This window comes from Cololabis saira, chromosome 15, assembly GCF_033807715.1.
Source record: "Cololabis saira isolate AMF1-May2022 chromosome 15, fColSai1.1, whole genome shotgun sequence".
NCBI classification, from domain to species: Eukaryota; Metazoa; Chordata; class Actinopteri; order Beloniformes; family Belonidae; genus Cololabis; species Cololabis saira.
In genome coordinates, this window is record NC_084601.1 from 324,959 (window position 1) to 344,413 (window position 19,455).

Here is a 19,455-nt window from a genome sequence, read left to right on the forward strand (position 1 = left end):
CAGGGAAACTGCTAAACTGCAGGAAACTGCAAACTCACCTCTGTCCAGATTTGACACATCTGTACACCAGCCATCCTCACATATGAACTCATTTGATTGTTAAAACTTTTTATATGTATAAGTCATTATGTCAGTTTCTGTTTATAATAATATTAATATTTTATTTTCTAGATCTAATCGGAAATCAGTTAAATCCGGGTCTAAACTTTAAAATATTTTAGAAATCTAACCCAATCGAACATTTTATGTAGATGGTACAAATACAACAAAATGTTAACATGTGATATTTAGCTTCAATGATCCCAATCTTTTCCTCACTTTTTGAGCTTTCTCAAGGACAAGGATCCACATTAATGAACATATGAAATCAGCAGAGTCTTGCTGGGATGTAAATAAATGATGAAATATGTGCTCATCTTGTTGTAGCCAACAAGATAAACCTGCACACACACACCGGCACACACAGGAGTGGAGGAAGATTAGATGCTTCTGCTCACAAACTCAGTGCAAAGCACAAAGATTCCCTCCACACAGCCCTCAGGGCTGATGCAGTACACACAATATTACGGGGGGTATATGCAAAGAATTAACTTAACAAACAAAAACAAACTGAAAGTACAAACGTATGCCAAGTCAGCATATGGAAGTTATTATTTTGGTAGAAATTTTATTTTCTTACTGTTCAAATTTTGTGAATCCACTTTTCTTTTCCACTGAGTGTGACGCTTGACGGCAGAGTTAAAACAATAATGGAACGAGTGGTTTTGAATGGCGGTCAGACGTGGGCACAGACGAGAACATGTGCGTTTTAGACTGTTGCAGACGTCACAACTTCAGGTCATGTAGACTAATGTTTAGTCATGAATTTAAGAGCAGCCTCTTCTTCATCACTGGTGCTACTCACGTCGAGGCTTTAGACACCGATGTCTGTCCACGCCGTCTCCGTCGTTCCATCCCACACTTGTATAAAGACCCTGTTTTACAAATCTTGTGATTTTAGGTGTGTGTGTGTGTGTGTGTGTGTGTGTGTGTGTGTGTGTGTGTGTGTGTGTGTGTGTGTGTGTGTGTGTGTGTGTGTGTGTGTGTGTGTGTGTGTGTGTGTGTGTGTGTGTGTGTGTGTGTGTGTGTGTGTGTGTGTGTGTGTGTGTGTGTGTGTGTGTGTGTGTGTGTGTGTGTGTGTGTGTCTTTTTTTCTCCTTATCCTGTGAAAATGAGAGTTTCAGGTCAGTTTAAAGGGACCCTTAAATTTCCAGACTGTTAAAATTCAAGTGCACGTCTGTTACGTGGTGGGGAAACGGCTTGATTAAAACGTCTGTGTCCCTTGAACCGCCGAACCTAAGCCTTTTCAGAAAGAACTGAAAGACATGTTGCACTATTGACAATTAAAAGAGGGAATCCATGTATGTCATGAATTTATAATATTGAGAAAATACATTGACAAGTATTTATAAGTATTGTGATACTCTGCTTGCACTCTGCTGGATGCTGAAAGCTGTCAGCTTTTTCTTTTTCTTGCGCAAAAAAAAAAGAAAGAAGCCAAAATCATAATCTATGTTGAAACTAAACTGTGTTTATTGAGAGTTTTAGTAGTTAGAATAATGATGAAGTGCAGTCTGTTTTTTTAAAATCACTATAACTGGGGAGGAGTAAAGCGATGAAACGAGAAGAGTAGTACAAAGCAACATTTCACTTGACTGGCTTTGTTTGCAGTAGTTGTGAAGTCAGCGCTTCTTTAAAGGCCTCAGTGTGCTTCAATTGAACGTCATAGGACATTCCAGACCAGATCCAGGGGAACGGAGGCCTTACTTCTGACTCTTTACCGGGATTCTAGTCATGTGATGCACATCATCACAAGGCTGAGGACAGACACTCCATTGGGTGATTTCTATTGTGAGATGACGTGCTAATTAGTGATTTATAGTTTATGCTGCAATAAATGAACGTATTGAACTTTGACCTGCTAAATGTTGATGAAACTTGACACACTAGACCCAGGCCTGAACACAGCTCCTCCCTCTCCTCCTGTAAAGGAGGATTACAAGTGCCATTTGGTGGTAAACAAAACAATAGTTTTAATTTGACTTAATGTGACTTTCTAGTCTTTGCAGAGGACTTGACCATGCACTTGGAAATCATGACTTAGCCATTCTATTTATTTTAACTTTGACTTTGAACTTATTAGTCACAACTTTGGACTTGATTATCTGAGAAATTGAGGCACATGCGGTCCTGACTGGACCTGCTGGTCCTGGCTGGACCTGCTGGTCTTGATTTGGGAGTCGAACTGGACCTTTGAGGTGCACTGAGGCCTGAATGCTTCCAAACTGCATCACCTCTTTGGCTTATCCTAAACTGTGTCCTGCTTTGGTGTTGAGGTCCTGTTGGCCTGTTTCAAACCTCTTAACATCCTGTTTCAGACCTCTTAACATCCTGTTTCAGACCATCTGTTTCAGACCTCTTAACATCTGTTTAAAGGTTTTCACTTTGCCAAAGGTGTGCTGTGGGGTTTGACATTGTTTCTGTAGATAAGTGACCCATGATACTGATCTCAGTCCCGATCTCAAGGTGAAATGTTGCATTTGGAAATGTAATGCTGATATGAAAGGTTCAGACTGAATCTAAGGTTCTGCAGCACCGGTTTCCCTGTGATGGACCTTTCTGGGCTAGAACCTGGAACATGTGGGACAAAGAAAAAAACCAAGGTTGCAAGAAGATTCAAACATCTGACAAGTCCTTCGTTGTGACTGTCACTATGGCATCTAACTGGGCTGCTTAAAGAGAGATGCCGAGTCCTAAAATTGAGATTGAGATTTTCGAGTTATAGTGTTGTTTTTTTTAAGTTATGTGTGCAAGATGGTTTGTAGAAAGTCAGCTTATTGGCCCTAGTTTGAGTTTAAACTCGTATCTAGAAAACCTGAGTTAGGTAAATATGTATGGTTCCTTTTCATGTGTAAAAAAGAGACTGAGTGAGTGTGATTTGGAAGATAGCCGATTGTTTGCTGAGTTTGAAATCCCACAAAAGGTCCTTAAATGGCTTTGAGCAATTTAGGAAACTCAGTAAAGCTCAGCCAATACCTTAACTGGGTGACTGCTATAGATTTTCTATTGGAATTTGTTTTAACGGTTGAAAGAGGTCTGATTGATTGTCAGCGTTCTGTAAGTGGAGATCCAGAAGGACTTGAGGAGATGGAGAAGTTTGAAGTCAGAGGTGCAACAAACACTAGACCAGCAAAGAAAAAGGCCAGGATGTTAAATGACACTGGGAAGGCTGAGATTTAAAAGATGGGAGCCCTCCAGAATGAGCCAGTTTGGTTAAGCTTGTTCTAGAATGAGCCAGTTTGGTTAACCTTGTTCCAGAACAGCCCAGTTTGGTCCGTCATTGGGAAACAAGGTTTGAAAGCGGAGTCGGTTGAGGAAAACTTTCACTGTGGAGCCACGTTGCTCAAACAAACCAGAAACGGGTCAGATAATCAAAGATAAACAGATCGGGATTCGGGTAGCGGCGTGTTGAGGTTGAACGATCAGACTGAGACTGAACGCTCTCTGATGTCACATGTTGATCAGATTCTGAAGGTTTTGTTCTATCTCTAACTTGTATATACTGAACAAAGAAAATGCATTTGTAAAAATAATTTATGGTAGTTAGTGAGTTAAAAGCAGCTTTAAATATTGTTTGTTTACCGTCTGTTCTATCAGTTCAAAATTAACTGGTCAACTGTGGTTTTATTTTTTTTAAATTAAACTTTATTAAAATGTTTTTAATCCTGTAAACAAGCTCTCTGTAGCTTGACTAAGTTCATTTTAACAGTTCAGTCAAATGCAATGAGCAGATATTACTAACCAGGAAAAGCTTGTGGAATAAGTTAAAAAAATAATTAAATTATTATTTTCAATTAAAATATATGTAACAACAATAATTTTTATTTATGAAGCATTTTTAGAAACAGATTCAGAAATTGCTTTATAGCCAGATGAACTGTTAAAAGCAAAATGAGTGAATGTTCATAGATCAAAATAATGTAGAAATATGAACAATTATCAACTGGATCTAAAATTTGGGGTTTAGACTGAGAATCTACTAAACCGACAAAGATGACGAGGCGTTTGTTTGAGCTGATCCGTGATGATGGCGACCTCACTCTGACGGGAAAGTTCTTCTGTTCACTGTCAGAAACCAGCTCAATGTTTTTATTTTTGACATAAAAAAATACGGAAATAAAGTGATTTATAAGGAAAGAAAATGAAACATACTTTTTTTTTTTTAATTTTCGTATCTTTCAACTTTTTAGTTTTTCTCAGAGTGCAACCTGGCAGTGGATGAAACCGCTCAAGCTCAGGAACTCTGGGTAATGTAGTCATTAAGAGAATCATGCTCATCATGGGACTTTGGCACCGATACGCTTCCTGGTGCCGTGTTCTGCTCACTGTGCAAATAGGAGGTTTTAAGAGTTTCATTTATCTGCTGTTTATTGTTCTGGTGTCTGTCTTTGGTTCTGGTTATTGATCTGTCTCTGGTGTTTCACACAGCTGTACAGTTGTAGATGTGCTGATTTTCCTCTTCTTAATTTTCCTATGAAAAACATTTAAACTATAATTTAATTGTGGATGCTGCTGCCTTCCTGCATGGTTTTCCTATGATTTAGTTTTTTTATTTTATGTTTTTGGTTGTTGTTTTTTTTAAGTCTACTTTTCTCTATATTCAAAATTTTGAATGTTTGTTTTTGTCTATCTGTAAGCTCCTGGCTTTGCATTGTTTTCTCATGTTGCACTTTTATTTATAAGATTTCTGGTTCTAAATGGGAGTTTGATTTAAAACTAAAGAAAAAAGAAAAATTTTTTATATGAAAATGACAGTTATTATCAGTGAAATGCACATTCACTTTGTCCTGTAGTTTTGTTTGTTAGTTTTTATTTGTCGTGAAGAGAAACGGAGTGATGGAGGACGGAAGCCAGAACATTAATGTGAATCTATTTTCCTACATCAATGGAATAAAAGATGTTAAATCACTTATGCAAAACCTCTTTTCTTTCACTCTTCATTCTCATTTTTCTTTCTGTATTTCATGGATGGATGGATGGATGGATGGATGATGGATGGATGGAGGATGGATGATGGATGGATGATGGATGGATGAATGATGGATGGAGGATGGATGGATGATGGATGAATGATGGATGGATGAATGGATGATGGATGGGTTGATGATGGATGGATGGATGGATGGATGATGGATGGATGGAGGATGGATGGATGGATGGATGATGGATGGATGATGGATGGATGAATGATGGATGGAGGATGGATGGATGATGGATGAATGATGGATGGATGAATGGATGATGGATGGGTTGATGATGGATGGATGGATGGATGATGGATGGATGGATGGATGGATGGATGGATGAATGAATGAATGAATGATGGATGGATGGATGGATGAATGATGGATGGATGGATGGATGGATGGATGGATGGATGGATGGAGGATGGATGGATGATGGATGGATGGATGAATGATGGCTGGATGAGGATGGATGGATGAGGATGATGGATGGATGGATGGATGATGGATGAATGATGGATTGATGATGAATGATGGATGGATGGCTGGATGATGGATGGATGGATGGTTGATGATGATGATGGATGGATGGATGGATGGATGGATGATGATGATGGATGGATGGATGGAGGATGATGGATGGATGGATGGATGGATGGAGGATGGATGGATGGATGGATGGATGGATGGATGATGAATAGATGGATGGATGGATGGATGGATGGATGATGGATGAATGATGGATGATTGATTGATTGATTGGATGATGGAGGATGGATGGATGATGATGATGGATGGATGGATGATGGATGGATTTCAATTCAATTCAATTTCAATTCAATTTTATTTATATAGCGTCTAATACAACAGAGTTGTCTCTAGACGCTTTACAGAGACCCATACCCAGAACATGACCCCCGAGCAGTTATTACATAAACAATGGCAGGTAAAAACTCCCCTAGTGGGAGAAAAACCTTAAGCCAAACAGTGGCAAGGAAAAACTCCCCTTTAGGAGGGAAGAAACCTTGAGCAGGACCAGGCTCATCAGGGGGGACCCTCCTGCCGAGGGCCAGACTGGTGGGTCAGGGACGGCAACAGCACAGCAGGCAGGTGGAAGCAGCAACGGGATGACCGGGGGTGGGGACCGCAGGCCAGCACACAGCTCCCGAAGCTCCGGCCCAATCAGCAAGTCCCAGGTTGGGGTGCAGGGTCAGGAAAAGACTTGTGCTCCGTAATGCAAGCTACAAGCCACCCATGGCCACCTGCAGGACAAAAGAGAGAAAAGGGAGGAGAAGGGGGGGCCAGCAACGGGATGACCAGGGGTGGGGACCGCAGGCCAGCACGCAGCTCCCGAAGCTCCGGCCCAATCATCAAGTCCCAGGTTGGGGTGCAGGGTCGGGGAAAGGTTGAGAAGGGGCAGGGCCAGGGAGAGGAGTCTTGAGGGACGAACATTCTCCCCCGCCCAAAAGGGGCCGTTACCCTGCCCCCCTCACTCCCACACTGCAGGTTCCGGTGTCCGGCAAAGGATGCTGCAACATGGACAAAAGAGAGAAAAGGGAGGAGAAGGGGGGGCCAGCACAAGAAACCACAGGAGCGACTCTGACACACTAAAGTTTACACTACCTAGAGATTTACCAACACCAGCTAGAGGTTTACTAAACACTAACTATAGGCTTTACTAAACAGAAATGTTTTAAGTTTAGTTTTAAAGGTGGAGGTGGTGTCAGCCCCCTTAACCCAGATTGGAAGTTGGTTCCATAGTAGTGGCGCCTGATAGCAGAACGCCCGCCCTCCAAATCTACATTTAGATACTCTAGGAACTACGAGTAAACCTGCACTCTGAGAACGGAGAGCTCTGACAGGAACATAAGGCACTATCAGGTCTTGCAAATAATGCGGAGCTAAGCCGTTTTGGGCTTTATACGCAAGTAATAAAATTTTAAATTGGATTCTGAATTTTACGGGTAACCAATGGAGCGACGCTAACACTGGAGAGACGTGGTCTCTCCTGCTAATTCCTGTCAGTACTCGTGCTGCTGCATTTTGGATCAGCTGGAGCCTATTCAGCAAATTACTTGGACATCCTGCTAACAACACATTACAGTAATCTAGTCTAGAAGATACAAACGCATGAACTAGTTTTTCTGCATCACTCTGTGAGAGGATTTTCCTAATCTTTGCAATATTACGGAGATGGAAAAAGGCTATTTTACAAACCTGATTGACATATGGTTTAAACGACAAATCCTGATCGAAAATAACACCAAGATTTCTCACAGTTGCACTGGAAGCCATCGCAACACCATCTAATCCCTTCCTAAGATGCTCTGGACCAAGAATGATAACCTCTGTTTTATCTGAATTTAGAAGCAGGAAATTTCTGGACATCCAGTCCTTGATGTCCCTAAGACATGCCTGAAGTTTAACTAACGGTTCTGTTTCATCCGGCTTCATAGACAAATAGAGCTGCGTATCATCAGCATAACAATGAAATTGTATGCCGTGATTCTGGATTATACTTCCCAACGGCTGCATGTATAAACTGAACAAGATTGGCCCTAGCACTGAACCCTGCGGAACACCATAACAGACCCTTGACTGTTCTGAAGAAACCTCATGTACATGAACAAACTGGAACCTGTCAGATAGGTATGATTTAAACCAACATAGAGCTGTCCCTTTAATCCCAACAACATGCTCTAACCTGTGCAGTAAAATGCCATGATCTATAGTGTCAAAAGCAGCACTGAGGTCCAGTAGAACCAGTATGGACACTAATCCCTTATCTGAGGCCATAAGGAGGTCATTCGTGACTCGAACAAGTGCTGTCTCTGTGCTATGATGCATTCTGAACCCTGACTGAAAGACTTCAAACAGATCATTTCTATACAAATAGTCACATAACTGGCTTGAAACTGCCTTTTCCAGAATTTTAGATACAAATGGAAGGTTGGAAATTGGTCTATAATTAGCTAAGGTGTCTGGGTCAAGAGAAGGTTTTTTAAGTAAAGGTTTAATTACTGCGACTTTGAAAACCTGTGGTACATATCCTAAACTTAGGGATAAGTTAATTTGGTCCAGTATTGTCGTACCAATAAGAGAAAAAATATGTTTGAATAGTCGAGTCGGGATGGGGTCTAACATACATGTGGTAGACTTAGCTCTATTAACGAGTGAAGTCAGCTCAGGGAGGTCTATAGGATCAAAACAGTCTAGAGACAAGTCAGAGCCTAGGGAAGTCGCTAAAGCTGAAGAAACACCTACAACCGGCTGGTTGATTTCTTCTCTAATTCTCGCGATTTTACTGTTGAAGAAGCCCATAAAGTCCTCACTACTGAGAGCTGCAGGAATGCACGGCTCAACAGAGTTGTGACTCTTTGTCAGCCTGGCTACAGTGTGGATGGATGGATGGATGGGTGATTGATGGATGGATGATGGATGGATGCTTGTACACCGCTAAGCCACGTGGCGGCGCTCTGCTCTGATTTTTAAGACATTGACACAATTGAGGATTTAAAGCCTCCCAAGTTTTCATATTTTATTGTTTAACTTTGTTTTTTTTTTTCAGTTAAGTTACACAAACGTATAAGTTAAATACTCGTGGAAATCTTTCACGGGTCTGAAACTGAACCGACGTAGTTTTTTGTTTGTTTTTAATATGATGAAAAGTTTTTCCGTCAGTTAATCTAAAGTTTTGGTGATTCACTCATGTGGAGCAGATGATCAGGAGTGAGTGGGAGAGCAGGATGAACATTACGGTCCATGCGGAAACGCAACCAAAAACGGCTGCAGTGGAAAAGTAATCTGTAACGCCTAAACAAACTGTTGATTTCAAAATAAAAGTTTCGATGCGCTTCAATAAAACCCCCCTTTGCTGAACAGGGTTCATCTGCAGATTGCCATTGTTGATTCTGAGGAACGAGCAATAAAGGGTTTTCCAAAATATTTCTCAAATATAAAAATACAAATTCCAGTAAAATATTTTAATCAGGAAGTTGGAAACTACAGAAATCCACAGAAAACCACAAAATTTGACCAGTATGTTGTTTATTCAGAAACTACATTCAACCAATACCCGGTGAATGTAGTTGCAGACAAATACAGCATACTGCTAAGAAAAAAAACAATGACAGAAAATGTGTGAGAACACAATGAAATCACACGTCATAAAATGATTGGTTGAAGCGTATTGCTGAGGTTCATTTGAATAAAAAAATGCCTTATCAATAGTCAGTGGAAATGAAATGAATCTCTTAATAATCAGAATCAGATTGGTTATGATTATAATGATCATTAAATCTTGCAAACTCTGAAGTGAGTAAAGAGGAAGACGGAGAGTCGTGGCCGTATCTGCAGAAATCTGGATGAAGCAGACGGGTGTGATGTTGCCTGACAACAATGGAGGTGATAAGATCATTCAGCAGCATCCGTCAGCAAAGGTGAAATGTCTGAGAAGACAACAGGGGGCGAAGTTCACCTAAGTTCAATATCCATTACAATATCTAGGGTGAAGGGATTCTCCTTCACAGCAACATGTTAATGATTACACTATCTGTTGACAAATGCTGTGGTCTTTTTAGTGTTACTGTTGTGTTTGCAGCCCCAGTATCCATGAATGAGAGCCGCTCAGAGACGTGTTGGAATCCTGAGTATGTTCCTGCAGTGCAGCCACATCAGGTGAAGCACTCGAAGCTGTTCTGCTTTATCTGCGAGTGATCTCACATTCTTCATGACAAGAAGTGAATCAGTTATTTAAACTTCCTCGTTTTCTGCTGCTACACCTATCTAACATCATCAACTTCTCTTCAATGTGTCTGGATTTTGGCGCAATGTGTATCTTAAAAAAAGCTCAGTTAGCTTTTCTCAGTTAGAAATTGACACTTATGAGCAGATGTTCTGTATCCAGTGCAGAATCAAAATCATCATAGAAAACAGTTTCAAAAATGACTTTTGTAACAAAACAAAAAAAACAAACCAAAATATCCACATGACCAGAGCAACTGCTAGAGGCTGCTGGACTGTAACCAGGCTATGATTGTTAAGTTTTGCTATCATACATGCTGGATTTTCAATTTACAAGAAAAAAACTAAACAATAAAAACATTAATTTACTCACAGACTATAAACAATAGGATACATACGCCTTAACTTTTTTAATATCTGCATGCAATCAGAATCAGAGTCAGGAATCAGAATCAGGTTTATTGGCCAAGTCAGGTCAAACAAGACAGGGAATTTGACTCTGGTTATTTTTGCTCACTGTACAGTAAATAACAAATGACAGCTCTTATTAACATATATACAATTTTTTATTTTAAAGTGAAAGGTGCAGCAGTATGAAGTAGACATGGTTATTGAAAGTTGCATTGTTACAGTATATGATTGTGGTTATTATTATTATTATTATTATTATTGTTATTATTATTATTGCACAGTGGTTGATTACACTGAGACTCTATGAGTGATGAGAGTTCATCAATACAAATACATCAGAATCAGAATCAAAATAAGGTTTATTGGCCTAGTCAGGTCAAACAAGACAGGGAATTTGACTCGGTTACGGGATTTTCGCTCACCGTACAATAAATAGACAAATGTTACATAAATGTTACCTACATGTGTTGATTGTATAGATACTTTTATGATCGAATTTCTGGTATTTGTTAACTGCTAGTGTTATCATTATTATTATATTATTTCTGAGTATCCCGGTACCTTTATTGTGAAAGCCCGACCGGAAGCTGAGTCGGGTCGCACAGCGACCTCTTGACGGATGTTGCGTCACGGTCGCTTTAAAGCGGACGGTCGGACCAGCGGGCCACATTCCGGACCAGATGGACCGAGTCTGCGACTGAAAACCGGGACCGAAGCGGACCCTGAAGCCCGGGTTAAAGTCCTGAAGCCCGGGTTAAAGTCCTGGCGGTGACTGGAGCTGGACCGGCTCGGGAACGGGACTACAGCCTGCGTGGCGGAGCTTTTCCCCGGAGTGAAGAGCGTCGGGACCGGGTAATGTTAACGTAGTCGCTCCTTTTACCGCTGCGTCTGCTCCCTGCTCCCTTTCTGCTGTAGTTTAGTTTCTGTTCTCCGGGTGTGTTCGTGTCGGGTTGGTGGAGTGTCTGTGGTATTGGGGGTGTGTGTGGGGGACTGGGCCTGTTGCAGCCCGGCTCAGCCCGGTCCAGCCCTCCTTCCTCCAGTTTGTTTTCATCATGAGGGAGCGGCTCTCTCCTCCTCTTCCTCCTCCTCCTCTTCCTCCTCCTGCTGCTGCTGCATCCACTCTGATCCCAACAACACAAACCTCATTATATCATCCTCCTTAATATCTGTCCATGATCCTCGTTCATATTCATAATGGCTCCCTAAACACTGCAATTCAGCCATTATTAAGGAATTATTAAGAAAACTCAAATATCCTATCTCAAAAAATTAAAATATTCTGGCAATCTAAATCTTAAGCTGTAAACCATAATCAGCAATATTAAAATAATAAAAGGCTTGCAATATTTCAGTTGATTTGTAATTAACCCAGAATGTACATTTGTTGAATGGACATTTTTGTTTTTTTAATTGCATTACAGAAAATAAAGAACTTTATCACAATATTCAAATTTTCTGAGACAGTCCTGTATCTCTGTGATGCTTTTGTAGTAGGGTTGCCAACTCCCTGTAAAATAAACAAGGACACCTCATCAGCAGGGCTGCTGTTCTGACAATTTACTTCTGCTTTGCCAAAAAATGCTACCTAATGGTTTTGTACTTTTACAGAGCTACAATTTTACTGTGTTTTACTCCCTAAACCATGTCCTTTTCCCACAAGTGGTCCTTGTTTCTTGCCAGGCCGTCATTGTAAATAAAAATGTTCTTAATGACCTGCCTGGTTAATTAAAGGCTAATGACTGAATGAATATCAAATAAAGCGATGGATTTTTTTTTTTTTGTCTTCTTTATCGTAGAATGTTCACAAAGTGTAACGCAATTCATGTCATGGGTAGTTTATTTTGAAGGATAAAATACTCAACATCCCATAATATCAATTTTACATCGTGCAAGAAATGATTGGCGTTGCAATCAAACTTTGAAAATCGACTTTGCGCAAGCGCAGAACCACAAAGTAGCATTTCTCGGCAGGTAGCAAGGATTGGCAGAACACCGGCCAACCTGATTGCCTTCACCCTTCCTGGCGTGGTGAATTCTTTTAGCCCCTTTTTTTTGTGAGTGAAACGATTTTTTTTTTTAACTGTTTGACTCAAACCTGAATTAAATTAGATGCATATTTTTGAATGCCATGAACACATGGAAAACAAATTATTATCCAGCAATTCACTTTAATACAAAATAACAAAATTAATTGAATAAAATAAGTATCTTTCCTAAACAGAAACCTGTCCTGCTTAACTTAAAATTGTATAAATTAATATAAAACAATAGAAAGAAAGCAGCAATACATTCTGTAATAGTGCACATTTTTAGTGCAATAACAAAAGTGCAAACAGAAAGTGTGTAGAAAACTTGTAAACATATTTGTGCCTCAAAGGCCATGACAGTAGCTACAGTTGTAGTAAAACAGAAAAAATAACTTATGAACTCAACAGCTCAATGTCATTTTCCATTGGCATTTTATTTTATTTTATTTTTTATGACTATTTTCTGACTCTCACAGTAATACGGGACAAAGTGCTTCCCTTTTCAGCTCCATACGGGACACGTACTTTAGTTTATAAATACGGGACAATTCAGTTTTTCAAGGTCCAATTGGCAACCCTATTTTGTAGTATCGTGCCATAGACACGAACTATTGTAATAATAATAACCACGATCATACGTTGTAACAATGCACCTTTCACTACCTCACACTGCTGCACCTTTCACTTAAAAAAAAAAATGTATATATGTTACAAGAGCCATTTGTCTTTTACTGTTTACAATTATTTAAATCTGGGTTCAGTGAGCGAAACAACCGAAGGCAAATTCCCTGTCTGGCATGTTCATACTTGGCCAATAAAGCTTATTCTTATTATTTACGTTGGAGCATCTGTGGAACAGAATATTATCCTGGCAGGATCATAAAAGCAAAAGCAGATTGTGAATGTAGTTGTGTGCAGCTGGTCCAGAGACTGTTTCCAGCCCTGGACCGGGCTTCCCAGCATCTCTAGGACGTGCTTGTATATCCGTTTTTGTAGAACAACTAATAGGCACGTGTTATGTTTGGGATGGGCAAGGGAAAAAAAGAAGGAGGGGGGTATTGGTCATAGTGGCCCATCACCTGCTAGGTTTTCTAAAGCCTGAAAAAGAGCCTAGAAAAGGTGCAGAGGCTTTAGTTTCAACCCAGAGCACTTGAATTACAATCTGCTAAAAACAGCATGTTGTTGTTTTTTCTGGAAACAAATGGTGCCAAGTAATTTCTGCCTATACCAGCATTTCACAAGTCACACGTCTTTGACCAACAGCAAGTATATGAGAAGAATAACTGGCATCATGACCAAAGTTCCCAGCAGACGCTAAGCTCTTGGCTTAGTGCGGCATTTCGTCTCATGATGTATGAATAATCAGCCATCCGTGTGTTTAAGAAGGTTTAAGCTAAAGTTCAGAAAAGGCTCGAGCACACAGAGACGTTGCAAGTGACAGAGGAGGATTTATTTCCTGCTAAAAGTAATAACCCCCATTGTTCTGGTACTTTTTTTTTCTTCCCTCGATTTGTGGATGTGGTTCCTTACGTTTATCTATAGAAGAGCAAGAATGTGCCTTTCCTTTATGGCCCTTTTGCAATAGTTCCGCTTCACCTCGGTTCTACCCGCCACGGCCCCGTTTTGCGCTTTTGCACTAGGGCTGAGACGGGTAGAGCCGCTCCAAGCCGATACTATTTCTGTAACCATTCTGGCGAGGTTCTATCCGGGCTGAGCCGGGACTATTTCTGACGTCACCACCCTCCGCGCCACTGATTGGTCGGGGGGCGGTGCCGTCAGACGTTTGAATCAGGAAGCGGGAGTCAGCGCGAATCGCGGCTCGCTACGATTTTATTATAAAGCGCAAACGTCTGTTTGGTGATCCAACTCTGAGGTGCAGATGTTCATAAACCTGGTGGCTGAGGAGAGAATTAAAAAAGGGATGTAGACGGGCTGTTTTACTCTCAGCCGCTCGCGGCTCCAGCTAATTTCTGATCACCGCCGACATGAACAAAGCGGTTGCGCAATCGAGTACGTCACAGCAGCTTCACCCCAACCCCCCCACTTCTCACCTGGCTGTGGAAAAACAAACGGGGACAAAACGGGTGGAGCCGCGCCGAGCCGCGCCGGGCTAAGGCGGTACTAGTGCGAAAGCGCCATTATTCCCTGCTCTGATTGGTCCTAGTCCTAACCAACTGTGTGCAAAGGCAGTTTAATAAGCCACCGTTGGTGCTGCCCCTTGGTGGGGAGACCTATGAGTTGTTATTCAGACCCCACATATTTCTAGATGTGGCTCTGATCTATCAGGCTAATAACCAGCAGTATAAGGCGCTTTTGCATTAGTCTCACTTCTCCCCGGTTCTACCCGCTATGGCCCCATTTTGCGCTTTCGCACTAGGGCTGAGACGGGTAAAGCCGCTCCAAGTCGATACTTTTTTCTGTAACCAATTCAGCCAGGTTCTTTGCGGGCTGAGAAGGGACTATTTCTGACGTCACCACCCTCCTCGCCACCGATTGGTCGGGGGGCGGGGCCGTCACCACCCTCCACGCCTCTGATTGGTCGGGGGGCGGGGCCGTCAGACGTTTGAATCAGGAAGCGGGAGTCAGAGCGAGGCGACTCGCGGCTCGCAGCGATTTTATTATAAAGCGCAAAACGTCTGTTTGGTGATCCAACTCTGAGGTGCAGATGTTCATAAACCTGGTGGCTGAGGAGAAAAAATTTAAAAAGGGATGTAGACGGGCTGTTTTACTCTCAGCCGCTCCCGGCTCCAGCTGATTTCTCATCAGCGCGACATGAACAAAGCGGTTGCGCAATCGAGTACGTCACAGCAGCTTCACCCAAACCTGCCCGCTTCTCCCCTGGCAATGCGAAAACACACGGGTGGAACTGTGCCGTACCGCGCCGAGCGGAGCCGGGCTCAACCGATACTAGTGCAAAAGTGGCATATACTCCATAATAATAATGTATTCTCTAAAACTGGACTGGGTTATGAGGCCTCTTGTCTCTTAGTTGCTCAAAATCCGACCTGAACAGAAGTATTTGTAGACGTGATTTAAAGCACATCCAGCAAAAAGAGTTGTGCTTCTTGGACGTGATTGTGAGTTCCATCACATCATTTGAATGTACTTTTTATTTTTATCATTACTTCTGGGCTTTAACTACCCTATATAATAATAAAGTATAAACATGCTGTTCCTGTTTTGGTTAATGTTTAGGGCTGATTTCTGCGTTCTCCTGCACCCAAGGACGACTGCATTTCTTACATGAACATTTGTGCAAATGTCTCAGAACATCTGCCCCCCCCCCCCCCCCTCCCCCCTCCAGCCGGGGGAACTCCCCGTAATCCCCGTTGCCCTCCGCTCCAGCTCGCTGGCCCCGTCATGTTAGTTGCTGCTGCCAGATTAACTTTTTGCCTGTCCTTCATCCACCATTTCACTCTGTAACACCTTTTTCAAGCCCTTTCATTAGTGTCGTCCACATTACGGGGCATTCTAAAGAAACTGATCAGTGCACGCAGCCTCACTGATGCACAGGACAATTAACTCAATATTTTTTACTTTGGGGATGTTGGAAGATGTCAGTGAAACAATAAAACAAAGTCATTCTTATCAAACTGATGACAATTGATTAACTGATTTGCGTAACTCTACTCTCCAACTATTTGACGCACTGGTTGCAGCTTCTCAGATGTGACAAATTTGTTGTCATTTTGCTTTGGTGTCATCTGAAAATCCAAGATTCTTACCTTTTTCCGAAGTCAATTCACCGATTGGTTTTATCTACTTCAAATGTTGTTCTACACTATTTTCACTTCTTATCAGACCGTTTCTGTCACTTCTTATCAGACCGTTTCTGTCATTTCAAGTCTGACGGGCTGTGACGGTTACAATTTGAAGCATTATTAAACAAAAACATCCATCGTGTCTGAATCACGCCTGCAACTAATTTACTCAACCAAGTCTGAGATGTGACGGAGAAGAACAGCAAATGCTTAACATCAGCACGGCAAGGCAACACCAGCACTGACGGAGAAATGAAAGCACACACTCTCAGCGTAAACACTGTCACTGTGGCAACAGCCTGTATGGCCTCCACATCTGGAACCCATCAAACCTGCAATAACCCCATTCTATCTGGGCAGTGTGATGATCTCATGCTCAGCTGTGTGCAATCAGGACCTCCATACGTCTGAGGGCTGATATCACTGCAGGGAAATCACTAGTGGACATGCATTTGATTTATATGACAAAATTAAAGATGGATGCTTCATTTGTATGAATTAGTCTTTTACTATCATTTGGATTCTGTCCACTCCTCACTGATGTAAGAGATACCAGCGACTGGTGACTTTCTGGAGAGTATTAGATACAGCTGGACATCACTCCCATCTGGGTTTGTGTTGGCTGCAGTTCCGATGATCACCATTAGTCCTCTGTTGATAAAGGTCTGACTCGTCCATTAAGCCTTTTTAAGGTTTCTGTAGGAATCATAATTATTTAGGGGATTTGCGTTTACTGTTACCGTTTCACAACATGGAAGCGTCGGTCCCCACAATGCATGGCAGTTCTGATGTTCCAATTTTTTTAAAGTGTTGCTGTTACATCAGTTTTCATACGTTCAAGTGTAGGTGTGTGTTCTGCTGGACACAATAGGAAATGATTTAAAACGGAGATGAACTCTAAGTTCAGGCAAATCTGTTGAGTAGTGCAGCAATAATCCTGGGGACAGATTTTATTACTCTATCATGGAAATAATGTTTATGTAATAGTTGCTCGGGGTCATGTTCTGGCTCTCTGGAAAGCACCTAGAGACAACATATGTTGTAATAGGCGCTATATAAATGAATTGAAATTAAATGTGAACGAATGTTATACAAATATTAAAGAAATTAAAGTTTACCAAAAGAAAACAAGATAAATTAAAGCTGCAAGCAGCGATGAACGGGCCCTCGCACTCACGTCCACCGCCCCACATAAGCATATCAGAAAAGACACCACCCACGACTCTCTATGTCAAACCATTCAAAAGTTATAGCAGAAAAAAGGAACAACCAATCAGAAGAAGGGGCAGGGCTAATTCAGGCCAATGAAGGTCAAGGACTCCATACAGAGTCTGATGACACCACCCACGACTTTCTATTTCAAACCACTCAAAAGTTATGGCAGAAAATCGGGACAACCAATCAGAAGAAGGGGCAGGGCTAATTCAGGCCAATGAAGGTCAAGGACTCAATACCGAGTCCCATGACACCACCCACGACTCTTTATGTCAAATCATTCAAAAGTTATGGCAGAGAAAAGTATTCTAGGGGGCGCTGTTGAGCCGTTGGGCAACGCCCATTAATGCAAACCATGAAATATCAAATTTATCACCAGGCCTGGCTTGCATGCAAAATTTGGTGACTTTTGAAGAACTATCAAATATGGACCAATCGGATGAAGGGGACGAGCGCTTTTTCGCGTCTAGCGTCGCCACGGTAACACTTTTGAAAGAGAAAAGTAATGTGCGTCGTCGCAGGACAGAGACGCACATTTTGATGTAAAAAAAAGACAAAAATTGCTGACAAAAATTTCAGCATACAGGCAGGCTCGAACTCCCGACCCCTGGCACCAAAGACCGCAATTTTCTGGCTGAGCTATGTCTCAGCTGTTCCTTTCACTTTGACTTACTGCCTTAGGAGAGAGCAACATAGCGATAAAATGTCTGGAATTGTTTTTTCCTACTTTTTTAAATATTTGTAATCAGAAGAAGAGGCGGGGCTAATTCAGGCCTGGGTGTACGTTACGGTTCGGGCCGTATTAATTCTCGAAGGAATGGCATATATTGCTCCAAAATTACGCGATTAATTCAGAATGTTGAAAATGGCCGACTTCCTGTTCGGTTTCGGCCATGGCGCCAAGAGACTTTTCTTTAAGTTGCGACATGATACAGGTGTGTACTGATTTTTGTTAATGTACGTCAAACCGTATTATGGGGCTTGAGGCGCAAAGATTTTTCAGTCTGAACCAATCAGATGAAGGGTGGGCGCGCTTTTTGGCGTCTAGCGTTGCCACGGTAACGCTTTTGAAAAAGAAAAGTAATGCGTGGTGTCGGAGGATGGAGGCGCACATTTTGATGTATAACACACCTGGGTGCACGTTACGGTTCGGGCCGTATTAACTGCCGAAGGAATGGCATAAATTGCGCCAAAATTACACAATTAATTCAAAATGGCCGACTTCCTGTTCGGTTTCGGGCATGAGGCCAAGAGACTTTTCTTTAAGTTGTGCCATGATACAGGTGTGTACCGATTTTCGCGCATGTACGTCAAACCGTATCGTGGGGCTGGAGGCACAAAGTTTTCAAGGGGGCGCTGTTGAGCCATTTTGCCACGCCCATTAATGCAAACCATTAAATATCACATTTTTCGCCAGGCCTGGCTTGCGTGCAAAATTTGGTGACTTTTTGGGCACGTTTAGGGGGGCAAAAAGGCCTTCCTTTTGTCAGAACAATAAGAAGAAGAAGAAAAAGAAAAAGAAGAAGAAGAAGAATTCCTGCAAATACAATAGGGCCTTCGCACTGCAAGTGCTCGGGCCCTAATTATCATGAAAAAAATCACTATGGACATAGGACTTTATAAAAAGATGGTCATGGAAACAGAATCTTGTACATTTAAGAGCAAGACTTTTTTTTTATTATTAAAAGAAACAGAAACAAAATACTGTCTAGGAAACTGGAATCTTGGAATGAAGAAAAACACGATGAAATGTGGAGCAGAGGCTCGGAGAGGAAACACTGAAAATAGAAACAAGACGCCTCCTCAGACGGCCCACAGAGATGATGATGACGATGATGACGATGGTGATGCATCGCAGGCATCAGGCCGACACACTGACAGAAACACAACAGAGAGGACGCCCCTGCCCCCCCCCCCCCCCACCTCGTTGGGTCGGGGGGTCCACGAGACTCTCCAGAATCAACCAAAGAATCTGAGTGGATACTATAAATACTTCACAGAGACGCCGTGCATCTTCAGCCTGTCAGGAAACACAAATAGACTCTTTGCCTGAGCAGATGTGTGGTATTTACATAACATCCATTCATGTTGAAACCCCCCCATCACAGCTGAGCAGGAAGAGAATTATATCTAGTGATTCCAATCACAGACCTTGTACGTGGCACTTCCTTCTAATTCTAAGAACCTTTTTGTCAGCCTCACGGTTCCTGACTCGCTGCCGTTCAACAGGAAGGAC

General features: G+C 41.9%; 1 protein-coding gene across 1 annotated transcript in view; it reads left to right on the forward strand.

Annotated features, from left to right (window-relative positions):
* Nucleotides 1-10,838: 10,838 nt before the first annotated feature.
* Nucleotides 10,839-19,455, forward strand: part of LOC133461178 (phosphatidylinositol 4-kinase beta-like) — a 42,189-nt gene continuing 33,572 nt past the window's right edge. The window contains exon 1 of the mRNA XM_061741978.1: nt 10,839-11,068. The gene's annotated coding sequence lies outside the window, so the exon portion shown is untranslated. The remainder of the gene's footprint in view (nt 11,069-19,455) is intronic.